The following is a 16985-nucleotide window of genomic DNA, read 5'->3' as shown; positions in this document are numbered from 1 at the left end:
GGGGACTTCCTCGAGGGTGAAAGTGGTGTCCACGGACGCGTCCACCTCGGGATGGGGAGCGCTGCTCGAGGGCAGACCGTTCTTCGGCCAGTGGTCGGAACGGGAGAAGCTCCTGCACATAAACTGCCTCGAAATGCTGGCAGTAGACAACGCGCTGACGCGTTTTTGTCCCCAGATAAAAGGACGCCACGTCTTGGTCCGTTCGGACAACATGTCTGTGGTGTCCTACATAAATCGCCAGGGCGGCCTCAGGTCCAAGAACCTGTACAGGCTGGCAGAACTCCTCCTGGTATGGGCTCAGTGCAACCTGCGCTCGCTCAGAGCAGCGCACGTGCCAGGGCTCCTGAACATAGGACCGGACAGACTGTCCAGGAACAATGTTCCGGCAGGCGAGTGGTCCCTACAGCCACAGACAGTCCAACTGCTGTGGAAGAAATTCGGCAGAGCGGAAGTAGACCTGTTTGCGTCTCAAGAAAACGCTCACTGTCAGGAATTTTTCTCAAAGAGCAGGAGCGCGCTGGCCCATGTGTGGCCCCGCCGCCCGCTCTATGCTTTTCCCCCCGTCTCTCTCCTGCCTCAGGTGATAGAACGGATCAGGGAAGAAGGATGCTCAGTACTGCTGGTGGCACCGTTCTGGAAAAACCAACCTTGGTTCCCAGTCGTGATGCAGTTAGCAAGTACTGCCCCGTGGCCAGTACCAGTGAGGAGAGACCTCCTCTCACAGGCACACGGTTCGATCTGGCATCCTCACCCGGAACTGTGGTCCCTTCATGTCTGGGCCATCAACGGGTACATGTTGGACTCCCTGAAGGAGTATTAAACACGATCACGCAGGCTAGAGCTCCGTCTACGAGACGACTCTATTCCTCGAAATGGTCAGTGTTTTCGGGCTGGTGCACAGCCCGTGGTGTGTCACCCACAGACTGTGGTGTGGCGGAGGTGCTTTCCTTCCTACAAGAGCTGTTGGATGGGGGCAGGGCCCCCTCCATGCTCAAAGTTTATGTGGCGGCTATAGCAGCGTTCTCAGAAACAACGCTTGGTCAGTCAATAGGAAGGAACGATTTAGTCATCCGCTTCCTTAGAGGGGCTAAGAGACTGAATCCTCCCAGACCTCCCTCAGTCCCCGTATGGGACCTTTCTACGGTTCTGGAAGCCATGAAAGGTGCGCCATTTGAGCCTTTACAGTCAATCGATTTGAAACACCTGTCTTTCAAGACGGTGTTTTTACTGGCTCTCGCTTCGGTGAAGCGCATAGGGGATCTGCACGCGCTCTCTGTGAGCGCGGCGTGCATGGAGTTTGGGCCTAATGACTCAAAAGTTATACTCAAACCTAAGCACGGTTATGTTCCGAAATCCCTCAACACACCGTTTAGGGCGCAGGTTTTTTTCCCTGTCAGCCCTACCGGTCCCTGATGAGGAAAGAGACGCGAGCCTCCTCTGCCCAGTCAGGGCATTACGAGCTTATGTGTCTCGCTCGTCTGGTTTCAGACAGACGGAGCAGCTCTTTGTTTCGTTTAGCGGACGTTCTAAGGGACTAGCCGCGTCGAAACAGAGCCTATCCAGATGGATAGTTGATGCTATAGCGCTGGCATACGCCTCCAAGGGCATGCAGTGCCCGTTGGGTGTCAGAGCGCACTCCACGAGAGGCATGGCCTCTTCGTGGGCCTGGTCAAGTGGGATTGCCTTGCAAGATATTTGTATGGCGGCAGGCTGGGCCTCCCCGTCTACATTTATAAGGTTTTATAACCTAGAGGTTCCCGCCCTGCAGGCCAGGCTGCTGTCGGTCTAAGTTTACCAGTATTATCTGACCTGATGCGTCAGCTCAGAATGCTGCGTCTACTGAGCACAGCTCAATGTTCGACAGTAAAAAAGTAGCAGCACGAGATGTGCCTGGGCAAACTGTGTAAGACCCACATTCCCCCATCAGTTCAGGCCGTACCCCGCCCTGTCTGTATGATGAAATTCGCGTCTCAGCGACGCTACCATATGTGGAAGAGTGCGGCTTCGCCCCTCCCTCTTCCTGGACTCCCTGTGAGTTCCCTGAGTGATTGTGCACTATATGTACCCCGGGCTTTCGCCCTTGGGTCTTTGGTGTCAGATCTCAGCATGCACGGCGTTTTGCATTGGGTCCCCTAGCGTAAGATATCTTACGCAGTACGAGAGACCTCTCGTAAGAGAACGTACTCGGTTACTAACGTAACCTCGGTTCTCTCTAGAAGAGGGAACGAGTACTGCGTATCTTGCCGTGCATGCACACGCTCTGGTTGCTTCGATGATGAAAAATCAGATAATACACAGCAAAATCCCCAGAGTTAAATTAACTCTGCTCAGAGAACATTTGGTCCCTCTCTACAGAGAGTTAAAATAACTCTGAATCAGAGTTAAAGTTAATGAGATACTTAAGTGATTAATTAAGTGATGATTGGGCATTGCTGATGAACACCTGCTGTCAACAAGATCTCAGCAGAGGAGGATTAAACAACTCCACAAACAGCATTACCAGCTTCACTTATTACTAACCAGACTGACTGTATTTCTGTCTGACGTCTACAGAAGGTCTTATAGAGAATTAACAGAGGTTTAGATGTTGACGATTTATTGAAAATGTATGATCACCATTATGGTGATGAGTGTTTCCTTCAGTTGGGCAGTTTGACTCTTTTTGTGAGTTTGTGGTTTTTGTAACAGTTTTTACCAAAACATGTAATTTGTTGCAAAGAAAGCCAGAAGCAAAAATGGTCAGGTGATATAGTTTTCAACAACAAAAAATAGAAACATGCACCTATCTCATCAGTGGTTATTTGATGATAATAGATTATATTCACCAACAATACTCTCTTGCCACAGATTGGACATTCAATTTTGTATTTTTAAAATACTTAGAGGGGAATTTTTTTTTAAAGACACAGACGTCATGAATCAGCATATGAATCTCAACAATGGTGACATTTTTCATGCCGCAATGCATCCTGGGAGCCATGCATTTTATACTTTTGTGGCTCCCAGCATGCATTGCAGCATGAAGCATGTCACCATTGTTGAGATTCATATGCTGATTCTTGATGTCTGTGTCTTTAAAAAAAAAATCACCTCTATGTATTTTAAAAACCAAAATTCAGAGTCCGATCTGTGGCAAGAGAGAATTGTTAGAGAATATAATCTATTACCATCAAATAACCACTTTTGGACAGTGATGAGATAAGTGCCTTATTATACTTTTTTTTTGTTGAAAGCTGTATCACCTGCTCATCTTTGTTTCTGGCTTTCTTTGTAACAAATTACATGTTTTGGTAAAAACTGTTACAAAAACCACAGTCTTGTAAAAAGCCAAGAGTCAAACTGCCCAACTAAAGGAAACACTTATCGACATAATGGTGAACAAAGATTTTCAATAAATCGTCAACATCTAAACCTGTTAATTCTCAAAAAAACCTTCTGTAGACGTATGGCACCAATTAAGTCAATCTGGTTAACAATAAGTGAAGCTGGTAATGCTGTTTGTGGAGTTGTTTAATCCTCCTCTGCTGAGATCTTCACAGATTTAATGTCTTTTGTCTTCATTTGATTTCATCTTGTGTTTCTCTTTTTCTCTGTTCTTATTGAATCTCTTTCATTCAGTGATTCTGCTTGTTGACAGCAGGTGTTCATAATTAATGCCCAATCATCACTTAATTAATCACTTAAGTATCTCATTAACTTTAACTCTGATTCAGAGTTATTTTAACTCTCTTTAGAGAGGGACCAAATGTTCTCTGAGCAGAGTTAATTTTACTCTGGGGATTTTCCTGTGTAGCTGCCTGCGAGTGGTATTTATAGGCCTAGACCACGCCCATTTCGGCGGGACGTGACGCAGCGGGCGCGAAGTGCCCTGATTGGGTCTGGCGTCACGCCAGGCCTCGCTCGATAGGCTGCTGCAGTTGCCGCAGAGCAGCCAATAGGCGCGCGAGCTGTCTCGCCTATGTCTGCATGCTGCCGCAACGCGTTTTGCATTATTACAAAATTAAGGATAATTTTTGGCTTCAATATCTCGCGGAAAAAGGATTTTCCCCTAGCGTAAGATATCTTACGCAGTACTCGTTCCCTCTTCTAGAGAGAACCGAGGTTACGTTAGTAACCGAGTACGTTTTCCACGGGATCTTCTAAAACGCTTAACGTGAAAAAAGCTTTTAAAACGCTTAAAAGGCACTTTAACGTACACAGTACACACTTTATTAAGAAACCATACTTTGTGCAGATAAGCAGATGAACCCAGAATATGAACGCAATGCGTTCCTCCTAGTAAAGCGTTTTCTTTACATAATTTGATATTTTAATTTAACTATTTTAGGAGATTAAGTCATTAAACGTTTTTTCACGTTAAGTGTTTTAGAATGTATTTTATCCGCGTGCACAAAAGACTCCAACGGACACAGACAGAGTGAAAGACTGGATTTGTTCTCTCGATAGGGTACAAGTGATTTCAAAACCTTTCGGCTGGTTCTAATTTGATTTCTGGATGCTGTGAACATTTTTAGCTAAAAGTACTGCCACTCCAGTTTAGCATTTATTGTTGTTTCTGCAGTTAAAAAGACAAAGTTGAAAATTCTGGCTACTATCGTTATTTTAATAATTTCTTTATTTAAATTTTATTTATTGATCTGTCAGGGTTATCTAATCTAACTATTTGTGGCTTGTGTTTTGAATATATGTTCCTCTGCACTTTAGGCATTTTGCACACATTTGCTCCTCATCTTGTGACTTGATTCTGATTTATTTCGTTTTGTATTTTTATGTATTAGAAAGGTATATTCTGTTCTAATTTAATTTAGTAAATTAATTGTTTATTTTTTCGGCGCATCGATGTTGTGCTGTACTTAGAGCCTGCTCACACAGGTAATTTAGCCGATTTAATTTGATTTGCATGTGAAATGCAGATCCTGTCTGCAGTGTGGCCTTTCTGGAGTTATTTATGTTATTTCTTAGTTTTATTGATCCAAAATGTTTTTATACATTTTTCTTCTATATCTTTGTGTGATTTTCTGTACATCGCGGCTTTGAAATGTTAAAGCCCCGCCCCCATACACATGATTCGACTATTAGTCGACTATAGGCAAGACTTGACGATTCTGATTCGACTATGAAAATCCATAGTCGGGGACACAATCTACATTGTTAAAAGCGCTATATAAATGAAGGTGACTTGACTTGACTTTTGATCTAAAAAATTTCTTTAAATTGTAAGAACTTCTGAATGCCCAGACTGTCTATGTTAAATGTTGGAGAATAAAACAACAACTCAGGGGCACAGAATCTACTCAACCTTTAGGTTTTTTTTATTCATCCATCCCTTGTAATTTGGGTGAGGAATTCGACAACTGTCTGAAATTTGACAAACAATTCAGTACTGTCGTAGGTTCAAGTTTCTTCTATCTTCACTCTCTCTCTAAAATGAAACCTTTTTTCTGAGGGCTATCTAAAGGTTGCTATCCATGCTTTTATCACTTTTCAACTGGATTATTGCAACTTCCTCTACTACTGCATATCTAAGACCCAAATCTCCCACCTACAATAGTTTGTAAAAAATTCGATCACATCACGCCCCTTCTGAGATCCCTACATTGGCTGCCGATTCATTATAGAATCGAGTTTAAAATCTTTCTCCTTGTTTACAAATCATTTAATAATCTAGCACCTTGTTATTTGACAAATATACTCCACCCCTACACACTCCCATGAGAGGACTAATATCGGACAAATACTTCCTTAAGATCCCCAAAACCCGCCTGAAGACCAGGGCAAATAGAGCCTTTGAAGTGTCTGGCCTCACTCTTTGGAATAACCCACCAGATCACATTAGAACGGCTTCCACTTTATCTGAGTCCAAACCCTGTCTCAAAACTCATCTTTTCTCCATGGCTTTTTAATATGTAGTTCCGACGGTTCTTTGCTGGTTTTAAATGTTTGTTGTTCATTTACAGTGTACTCTTTTTATTTTATTTTATTTCATTGTACAGCAGTTTGCTCGGCCTGCACCCGTTTTTAAATGTGCTTTAGAAATAAACTAACCTTGACCTATAGGGTTTTTCGAGAATGCTGTTATAAGTCCTAAAATTTACAGGAATGAGTTTGTAATAGAATGCGGTTGTCCTTCCTGTAAATGATCAAACTGTTTATGAACTTAACCGTATTAAGGACAGAAATACCAGACTGACAACAGCCATATTCTGCTGCTGTATGAACATGGCCAAATTAAGATGAAATTTTGGTTCCCCAAAGAAACATTTAGTAAACAGTTCTTGAAGGAACCATTTTTTTACTAGTATGAAGGACATTTACAAAATCTAAAGAAACTTTTTCCACTATAAAGTGTCTTTTGAAAAGATTCCATGGATGTTAAATGTTCTTTGTTCTTTATGGATATATACTTGTCCTCTATTTCTGTCAGCTTTGGAGAATATATGTGAAGAAACATTGCATTTTAGTACACTGGAATGATTTTGACACCATAGAGCCATCCAAGCTCAAACTCATCTGATCGACACACACCATGAGTCTGCCTGTGAACCCTGTTGTCCGTCAACAGAGGGAGCCCTCATTCAAGAATATGCAGTTCATGGCATTTTTAGATCCTGCCAGTAATTGTTGTTTGGTGGTTATTAATGGAAACACATCAGAATCAGAAAGAGCTTTATTGCCAAGTATATTTACATACACAAGGAATTTGTCTTGGTGACAGGTGCTTCCAGTGCAGTAGCAAAGAAATGGCATACAAAGGAATTACACAATAAACACGATAATAATATTTTAAAGAAGAACGAAATTTAAATAATGCAATATAGTACAGTGAGAAATATATTCTGTGTAATAAGTTTAATGAATGTACAGATATGTACATACAGTATATTAAAGATGTAGAATTTTGAGATGTTATGTGCAAATGGACAGTTATGATATATGATGTATATGAGAGTTTTAACTGTTCAGACTAAATATAGACTGAGGGCCAAAAAAACAGCTCTTGTGCCTGGCTGTTCTGATGCTCAGTGCTCTGTAGCGCCGGCCAGAAGGCAACAGTTCAGAGAGAGAGTGGGCTGGGTGTGAGGGGTCCAGCGGGATTTACTTGGCCATTATTCTCATTCTGGAGTCCTGGAGGTCCTGGAGGTTTGGGCAGGGGGGAACCAATAGTCTTTTCAGCTGTTCTGACTGTACATTGTAGTCTCTTTATGTCTGATTTGGTAGCTGAACCAAACCAGATAGTTCTAGATGAACACAGGACAGACTCAATGACGGCTGAGAAGAACAGTTTCAGCAGCTCCTGTGGCAGGCTGAACTTCCTCAGCTGACGAAGGAAGTACAACCTCCGCTGGGTCGTTTTTGCTATGGAGTGTATGTGAGTTTCCCATTTCAGGTCCTGAGAGATGGTGGTGGACAGGAACCTGAATGTCACAATGCTGTTCATGATGGTGAGTGGGGGGTTTCTCCTGAAGTTCATGATCATCTTCACTGTTTTGCGCCTTTTCAGCTCCATGGTGGTTGTGACTGAACCAGACAGCCAGCTGTTCAACCTCCTGCATATATGCAGATTCGTCTGTAACTCGTCAAATTTCAGGAGCTTGACAGAAGAGGGTCTTTTGAAGTGTAGTCGTTTACAGTGACGAGAGCACTGTACAGTTTACGTTTACACTGTACAAGAGCAGTGGGGAGAGAACGTAAGGAGCACCAGTGCTGATAGTGAGGGTCCTGGTTGAGAGTTTCCCCAGCCTCAAATGTAATAACAGAGATTTTGAAGCAACAGGGAACTTCAAACTGCTTCTGTGAACTGTTGAAGATCTGTTGAAGATCTGCCTGAAGATTGGGGCTGTAAGGGTGGATTTCCTGCAGGGGTTCAGGCTACAAGACTGCCGAATGACTAAAGAAACGTTATTAGCAAGATGGTAGAAAATTGTACATTTCTTGTCTATTCCACCCACTGCCACTTATACCAACGATGGAAATAAGTGCAGTTAAAATGGCTTAATATGTGGGAGAGCGTTGCTATAGAGAGTGACGATATTGTATTGCAATATGTAGCACTTCAAAGTCAATACCAAATCAAAACTATTTTGCACATTATTTGTAATTGAAAAGGTTTAATGACAAAATATGGTTATGGTTACACTTAAAATAGTTACAAAATAGATGTATGAGATGATGATAACTTATTAATACCATTAATCTTACCCAGCATGTAAAATGTTACCAGAGAGAGAGAGAGACAAAGAAAAGAGGAGGTAAAGAGAGAGAGCCCCAAGAAAGGGACCCAAAGAAGAAGAGAGCCAGAGCACCAAAGAGACAGAGCAACAGTTACAATCTTCTTTTATCCTTTCCTGACCATGTGACTTTAACCCTACTGTGAGACATTCAAAATGACCAATCAGATAATTCCAACTTCCCCCACCGCACTAAAGATGTGACAATTCATCGACCCCCAAAATACACACATCTTGATTGCTATCGGCCCCTCTGTGCCTTTAGGATCTCCAAATGGTCCTGGTGGTGGAAAGAGGGGGTGGAAAACAGTTAAGCAAATGTCTTGGTACATTTCAAATATCTTGGATTATTTTTAATCCTACAGGGCCAGTTTGTCAGCACAGATGTTTAACAGGCAGGTAAAACACCATCTGGGCCTGAAGCTTTCCTTGTCTTCTGTTTTTTGAAGACCCGACACACAGACCTTAAGCGCAGGTTGGATGGCAGGAGGGCAAAGCGGGTGTGGGGTGTGAGACTGTTAGGGATCGACCGATATGGATTTTTTAGTGCCGATGCCGATACCGATTTTTTTTCATCAGCCTTAGCCGATGACCAATACGGGCTGCCGATTTTCTTGGGCCGATATTTGGAGCCGATACTGCTTTTGCTCACTCAATTTACATCATAAAAATGACACAATGATGACAACAAATGTTACAAGTCTCAATTTAAAAAAGGAACATTTATTGAACTTAAAAAAACAATATTTGACAAATATTAAAAACATGTGAGGTAGAACAAGTTAAAACAAAAAGTTCAGTTCTGAAAATAAATTCTGAAAATATTTAAGCATAAATAAAATAATTACACTATTGCAAACAGTAGCAACAAGCAAGCAGCATAATAAAGTGCAAACTGTACTATACTTAATTTTAAAAGTAACCAACTATTTACAACCTAGTCCATTTTAAACAAAAAACGATTTTAAACCAAATAGATTCTCAGTTTATTGTGAATTAGGGACTTTTCACATATCGCGTCTAAAAACGTGTGGAAAGCACGGCCGCGCCGCTTTCTCCTTTCTACAAGCGCTTGCACTCCCGTGGCGTCCGTCGTTGCTATGCAACTATGAACTGCGCTCTCCATGATGACGAGGAAGTAAGGATAATTTATTTCTAGCCCTTTACGACTACATATATTTATGGAGATGAGAAATAAAAACCCGCCCTGTCCAGCTATGATCAGCTGTTCGGCCGAGCTTTCGATGTTGTCATGGAAAGGTCAGTTGTTTTTTGTCACATGACCTGCGTGCGCTTGCTGCATTCTGAAAAGTTTAGATGTTTTCATCTCACCACGGCATAGGAGCGCCTGGACAAACGAGCGCGCTGCATCGCGTGTCGCAACCGCGTCGCTTCTTTTATGAGCACACGTCCAAACCTCAGCCAGGTGGTCGCTGAATAAAACTCCCACAAATATCACGGAATCACGGAACAACGTCGGCATTATTTAATCCTATGACCAGTGTTCGTGACAGCTGCCGTATGCATATGGATAGCCTCAAACTTAGCTATTTGCAGCTCCCTAAATACAATTACAAGCAGTTTTATAGATGAGGCATTCGCGTTTTCCATTTGGACCCACAAACTTGCTTAGCTATAGTTGCACGCACATACAGTGAGTAAAATAAGTATTTGAACACCCTGCTATTTTGCAAGTTCTCCCACTTGGAAATCATGGAGGGGTCTGAAATTGTCATCGTAGGTGCATGTCCACTGTGAGAGACATAATCTAAAAAAAAAAATCCAGAAATCACAATGTATGATTTTTTAACTATTTATTTGTATGATACAGCTGCAAATAAGTATTTGAACACCTGAGAAAATCAATGTTAATATTTGGTACAGTAGCCTTTGTTTGCAATTACAGAGGTCAAACGTTTCCTGTAGTTTTTCACCAGGTTTGCACACACTGCAGGAGGGATTTTGGCCCACTCCTCCACACAGATCTTCTCTAGATCAGTCAGGTTTCTGGGCTGTCGCTGAGAAACACGGAGTTTGAGCTCCCTCCAAAGATTCTCTATTGGGTTTAGGTCTGGAGACTGGCTAGGCCACGCCAGAACCTTGATATGCTTCTTACAGAGCCACTCCTTGGTTATCCTGGCTGTGTGCTTCGGGTCATGTTGGAAGACCCAGCCTCGACCCATCTTCAGTGCTCTAACTGAGGGAAGGAGGTTGTTCCCCAAAATCTCGCAATACATGGCCCCGGTCATCCTCTCCTTAATACAGTGCAGTCGCCCTGTCCCATGTGCAGAAAAACACCCCCAAAGCATGATGCTACCACCCCCATGCTTCACAGTAGGGATGGTGTTCTTGGGATGGTACTCATCATTCTTCTTCCTCCAAACACGTTTAGTGGAATTATGACCAAAAAGTTATATTTTGGTCTCATCTGACCACATGACTTTCTCCCATGACTCCTCTGGATCATCCAAATGGTCATTGGCAAACTTAAGACGGGCCTTGACATGTGCTGGTTTAAGCAGGGGAACCTTCCGTGCCATGCATGATTTCAAACCATGACGTCTTAGTGTATTACCAACAGTAACCTTGGAAACGGTGGTCCCAGCTCTTTTCAGGTCATTGACCAGCTCCTCCCGTGTAGTTCTGGGCTGATTTCTCACCTTTCTTAGGATCATTGAGACCCCACGAGGTGAGATCTTGCATGGAGCCCCAGTCCGAGGGAGATTGACAGTCATGTTTAGCTTCTTCCGTTTTCTAATGATTGCTCCAACAGTGGACCTTTTTTCACCAAGCTGCTTGGCAATTTCCCCGTAGCCCTTTCCAGCCTTGTGGAGGTGTACAATTTTGTCTCTAGTGTCTTTGGACAGTTCTTTGGTCTTGGCCATGTTAGTAGTTGGATTCTTACTGATTGTATGGGGTGGACAGGTGTCTTTATGCAGCTAACGACCTCAAACAGGTGCATCTAATTTAGGATAATAAATGGAGTGGAGGTGGACATTTTAAAGGCAGACTAACAGGTCTTTGAGGGTCAGAATTCTAGCTGATAGACAGGTGTTCAAATACTTATTTGCAGCTGTATCATACAAATAAATAGTTAAAAAATCATATATTGTGATTTCTGGATTTTTTTTTTTTTTTAGATTATGTCTCTCACAGTGGACATGCACCTACGATGACAATTTCAGACCCCTCCATGATTTCCAAGTGGGAGAACTTGCAAAATAGCAGGGTGTTCAAATACTTATTTTCCTCATTGTATAATAAACACACATTCAGCCAGTTATCTCAAAATAAGCCCTTTCAGGATGATAAAAGACCTCTACACTTCAGTCCTAATCAAGATGTCAGGGTTTATTTTGTGATAAATACCCGCTGATAGTACATTATCCCATACTTGGTGTTCATGTCTCTCTCTGTGTGTGTGTGTGTGTGTGTGAACAGGGCTGGAGAACATGTACCAGCTTTTTTTTAGATTATGTCTCTCACAGTGGACATGCACCTACGATGACAATTTCAGACCCCTCCATGATTTCCAAGTGGGAGAACTTGCAAAATAGCAGGGTGTTCAAATACTTATTTTCCTCACTGTATAGAGCAACGTGTTTCCACTTTCAAAGTGTATGGCAATATTTCAGCTAAGTCAAACAGTTAAAAGATGCTTTGAAAGTTTAAAACTTTAAAGTTTAGTTTAAAGTTTGCCGTTGTCTTGAAGAGGCTTCCAGCACTCTGCTAGTGTGGGAGGGGCAGTGCATGGGCTGCACACTGCAGCGTCTCCAGCAACACAGAGCTGCCTGCGGACGCCTGTCTGTAAAAAAAACTATTGGCGAACGCAGCAGCCGCAGTAAAACCCGCAAATATCGGCCTGATATATCGGTCGATCACTAGAGACTGTGCTTCTCAAACCTGCAGTACAACGTACTAGGTGATGTTCCTCAGGCTGAACCTGGATCGTTGGCTGAAAACAGTTTTTTCAGCTTTTCAGAGTAGCTTCTTTTAGCCACTCTGATCTCCTTTGTTAGTCTGTTTTTTGCCGTTTCATCCACCAGCACCTCCTGCTACTTCTGTAAGCATTCTCTTTGTCATGACGAAGCTGTTTGAGTTTCCCGAGTTAACCATAGTTCATCATTAGTGAATGATAAGAATGTCCTGGTAGGGGGATGCACATATCCTCACAGAAACTGATGTATGATGATACGGTATCTGTGAGCTCGTCCAGATCGGTGGCAGCAGCTTCAAAAACACTCCAGTCAGTGCGATCAATGCAGGCTTGTAAATCCCACTCTGCTTCATTTGCCCATCTTTTAACAGTCTAATTAATCTTCACAAAGCCTTACCGGTGTTACTTGGTGTAAATTATAGTAAACACTATCTTATCTTTTTGATTATGTTTATTATATAAGTGGTCACTTCTTCATGTATATATTGGAATATCTTTTATACCTTTTTCCTCTCTCTCAAAATCTGTGTAAGAAGCAGTCTGTAATTTATTAGAAGTCATCTTTTGAATCTTATACAATATTTATCTGAATTTACCTTAAATGCAGGAGAAATATGACACATACAGTACCTTGCAAAAGTTTTTTTTTCTTTCAACGACAGATTAGACTTTGCAAATGTGTAAAAAAAAAAAAAAAAAAAACTTATCTCAGGTGCATCACATATCTCTGGATCATCTTTGACATGTTTCTACACATTGTTTCTGAGTAGATCTGTGGGAAATTCATCTGATTGGAATGATTTGGAAAGAGACACACTTGCCGAGATAAGATCTAAAGGCTGAAAATATCAGAGCGAAAATCAAGTCATGAGGTCAAAGGAACTGCAGAGCTCAGAGACAGGACTGTGTCGAGGCACAGATCTGGGAAAGACTACACTAAATTTCTGCTGCAATGAGGTTCACAAGAGCACAGTGGCCTCCATAAGTCTGAAATGGCAGAAGTTTGGATGAACAGAACTCTTTCTAGTGCTCTGAAAATGGTTGTCAAACCTGACTGAGATCAAGAGGATCTAGAGTGAAATGGCAGCAAATCCCCAAATCCAGGAGGGCAAAGCTTGTCGCATCAAACCCAAAGAGACCCGAGGCTGTAATCACAGGTGCTTCAATGGAGTACAGATATAAAGTACTGATTTAAGGGTCTGAATACGTAAGCAATGTGATATTTTAATGCTTTCTCGTAATGCTTTGTCAGTTGTCATTTTAAAGAATAAAGCATTTTAGCATAAGGCTGCAACATAAAATGTGAAAGAAATGAAACGATGTGAATATGTTCAGAAGGCACTGTTTATTTTTTTAAATATTGTAATATCCGGTTATTGAGACAAAAAACACTGTTTGGTTTCACAGAGTTTTGCTGTCAGATAAAGGATGAACCAATATTTAATGTCCTGAAATAAAATACAGGTCACATGACTTCCAGCTTTCTGTGTAAATATGTTGTAAGGACTAATTTTCCTGCTAAAACAAAACTCACCCTGCAATAAAGCCATAAAATGCACCCTGGACAGCAGATAGCAAAGATAGAGCACAGGACCTCGCCCAGCCCAAACTTACCTCCTTGTTTGACTTCAACTCACCCCCCCCTCTCCCTCCTCAAGTCACTGAAAGTTCACTAAGAATGTCTATATATCACATATGGTGTATCTTGTGAATATATTGTTTTTCCTTTTCATGTTTGGTATCATTTTAACCATAAAACCGTATTCTGGACAAATGTGGGCAAAATAATTTTGTTTTATTTTTAAAAAATACTTCCCTTGATCTGAGCGGTACAAGACTTGGCCACTTTTCCTAAGTTTGCCTCCTGAACACACACAAAAAATTTCGACTCAATTCTACAATGTTAAGTGGGTGAAAAAAAAAAAAATCCTTAATCTTGTATTTGGGTCAAAAATGGGCACCCATAGAAATGAATGGTAAAAAGTGAAAGTGAAAGTGAAAGTAATGTAATTTAGAGCAAAAACTGTAATTTAGAGCATTCTTGTTTTTTTGTAAAAATAAATCAATAGATCCAATACAATGCATATCTAACATACACACAAATGAAGGGCTGATCCTGTACAACATTCTCATCATGCCAAAAACTCGTGTAACAAGCTCCACTTTAATTTACAGCCCGCAGGAGTTACACTTACCTTGTAACTACACAGAACAAGGGGGTAACAAGCGTCACTTTAATTTACAGCCCCCAGGAGTTACACTTACCCTGTAACTACACAGAACAAGGGGGTAACAAGCTCCACTTTAATTTACAGCCCGCAGGAGTTACACTTACCTTGTAACTACACAGAACAAGGGGGTAACAAGCTCCACTTTAATTTACAGCCCGCAGGAGTTACACTTACCCTGTAACTACACAGAACAAGGGGGTAACAAGCTCCACTTTAATTTACAGCCCGCAGGAGTTACACTTACCCTGTAACTACACAGAACAAGGGGGTAACAAGCGCCACTTTAATTTACAGCCCGCAGGAGTTACACTTACCCTGTAACTACACAGAACAAGGGGGTAACAAGCGCCACTTTAATTTACAGCCCCCAGGAGTTACACTTACCCTGTAACTACACAGAACAAGGGGGTAACAAGCGTCACTTTAATTTACAGCCCGCAGGAGTTACACTTACCCTGTAACTACACAGAACAAGGGGGTAACAAGCGCCACTTTAATTTACAGCCCGCAGGAGTTACACTTACCCTGTAACTACACAGAACAAGGGGGTAACAAGCGTCACTTTAATTTACAGCCCGCAGGAGTTACACTTACCCTGTAACTACACAGAACAAGGGGGTAACAAGCGCCACTTTAATTTACAGCCCGCAGGAGTTACACTTACCCTGTAAATACACAGAACAAGGGGGTAACAAGCTCCACTTTAATTTACAGCCCGCAGGAGTTACACTTACCCTGTAACTACACAGAACAAGGGGGTAACAAGCTCCACTTTAATTTACAGCCCCCAGGAGTTACACTTACCCTGTAACTACACAGAACAAGGGGGTAACAAGCTCCACTTTAATTTACAGCCCGCAGGAGTTACACTTACCCTGTAACTACACAGAACAAGGGGGTAACAAGCGTCACTTTAATTTACAGCCCCCAGGAGTTACACTTACCCTGTAACTACACAGAACAAGGGGGTAACAAGCGCCACTTTAATTTACAGCCCGCAGGAGTTACACTTACCCTGTAACTACACAGAACAAGGGGGTAACAAGCGCCACTTTAATTTACAGCCCGCAGGAGTTACACTTACCCTGTAACTACACAGAACAAGGGGGTAACAAACTCCACTTTAATTTACAGCCCGCAGGAGTTACACTTACCCTGTAACTACACATTTAAAACGGGTAACATTATGAAACAACACTATTTGCACAGTAATTACAGAGAAAGGTAGGCTACTCATAAAAAAACAAACAAAAAAACTTTTAATTACACAGTATATTTGCCCTGACATATAAGTGTCATTGCAATACAATGTGATAAAGTAAGTACTACATGGTACGTTCTAAATTAAAGTCATAGCAGAATTATTATTTTTTTTGGCTAAACGTTAAGTAGTTTAGTAAGAAAAGCCAATAAATAGCATTGCCAATGTTTTTCGAAATCAGCTGTTCATAAAATTGTTTCAGATTAAATTTTTATCATACTGTGCTTACATACAGCCATATATATTATATATATATTTAATTTACAACCCACAGATGTCAAAATTACCCTGTAACTACATTGCACAAGAACATATTTTTACAGAAATGTGATAAAACCTTTTATATACAACAGACGTACAATTTTTGCCTGGAATATATTAACAGAATAGGTACCTGTTAGTTTTAAAATAATTACATTATAAATAATTTGCTTGTATATTTGGTTGTACCCCTTTATTACCCAAAACTTAACATATTGTTCCCTTATACCTACACGGAGGTACACTATAATTACAGAAACATACACCGTAGTTTCGGTTTACTTACGAAGTTCTTTGCAGGTTGTACATCTGATTGTTACCCCTTTATTACCCAAAACTTAACATATTGTTCCCTTATACCTACACGGAAGTACACTATAATTACAGAAACGTACACCGTAGTTTCGGTTTACTTACGCAGTTGTTTGCGGGTCGTAATATAAAGTGTTACCGTTTAAAGTAATCTATCCCTTCAGAATGATGATCCAACAGGAAGGTGAGATATTTTACTCCATTCCAGTCAAAGGGGGGTGGAGATGTTTGGTCTCACTATTCCTCCAGAGTGTACCTTTGTGATGAAAGCCTATTGATAAGAAAGATGGATGGTCTATACTGGCCATGATTGATAGAAAACAGAGAGAGGTTTATTCATGAAGATACATTCTGGGACAAAAGTGAAGGTGGGACTAAAGTTAGTCCCAAAGGGGGATTATGTTGAAGAATTTCCCTGGTCTTGTGTAAAAGTCTGAATGCTGTAATGCCCAGCAGAAAATAGGTCACAAAAGGATGAGAGAATGGAAAAATATCCAATATGCATAAGAAATGCAAGGTGTCAAAATACAGTATGAAACAGAACACCATTATGTAAGGTTTTGGGATGTTTGACCAATAGAGAAGACATGTCTAATTGTGTCAAGCTCACCAGGCGTGACAGAGGGGAAGAGACAGATTTGAGGCTATCCATTGGAGACTTGATGATATGAAAAAGGTATACAAAATGGGTGCTGGATACTGTAACTTCAGATATCAGGATGGCCAGCCGGCTTCTCACTTTGTTGCTTGTCAAT

At 41.4% G+C, this 16985-nt stretch overlaps 1 protein-coding gene across 1 annotated transcript in view; it reads left to right on the top strand.

The window, feature by feature from the left end:
• LOC311286453 (apoptosis-associated speck-like protein containing a CARD) overlaps positions 1–16985 on the top strand; it is a 467220-nt gene that overhangs the window by 405565 nt on the left and 44670 nt on the right. The gene's annotated exons all lie outside the window — the stretch shown is intronic.

The sequence above is a fragment of the Rutilus rutilus genome, assembly GCF_951802725.1.
Source record: "Rutilus rutilus genome assembly, chromosome: 2".
NCBI classification, from domain to species: Eukaryota; Metazoa; Chordata; class Actinopteri; order Cypriniformes; family Leuciscidae; genus Rutilus; species Rutilus rutilus.
The sequence above is the reverse complement of the archived record's forward strand: the minus strand, read 5'-3'. Positions and strand labels throughout refer to the sequence as shown.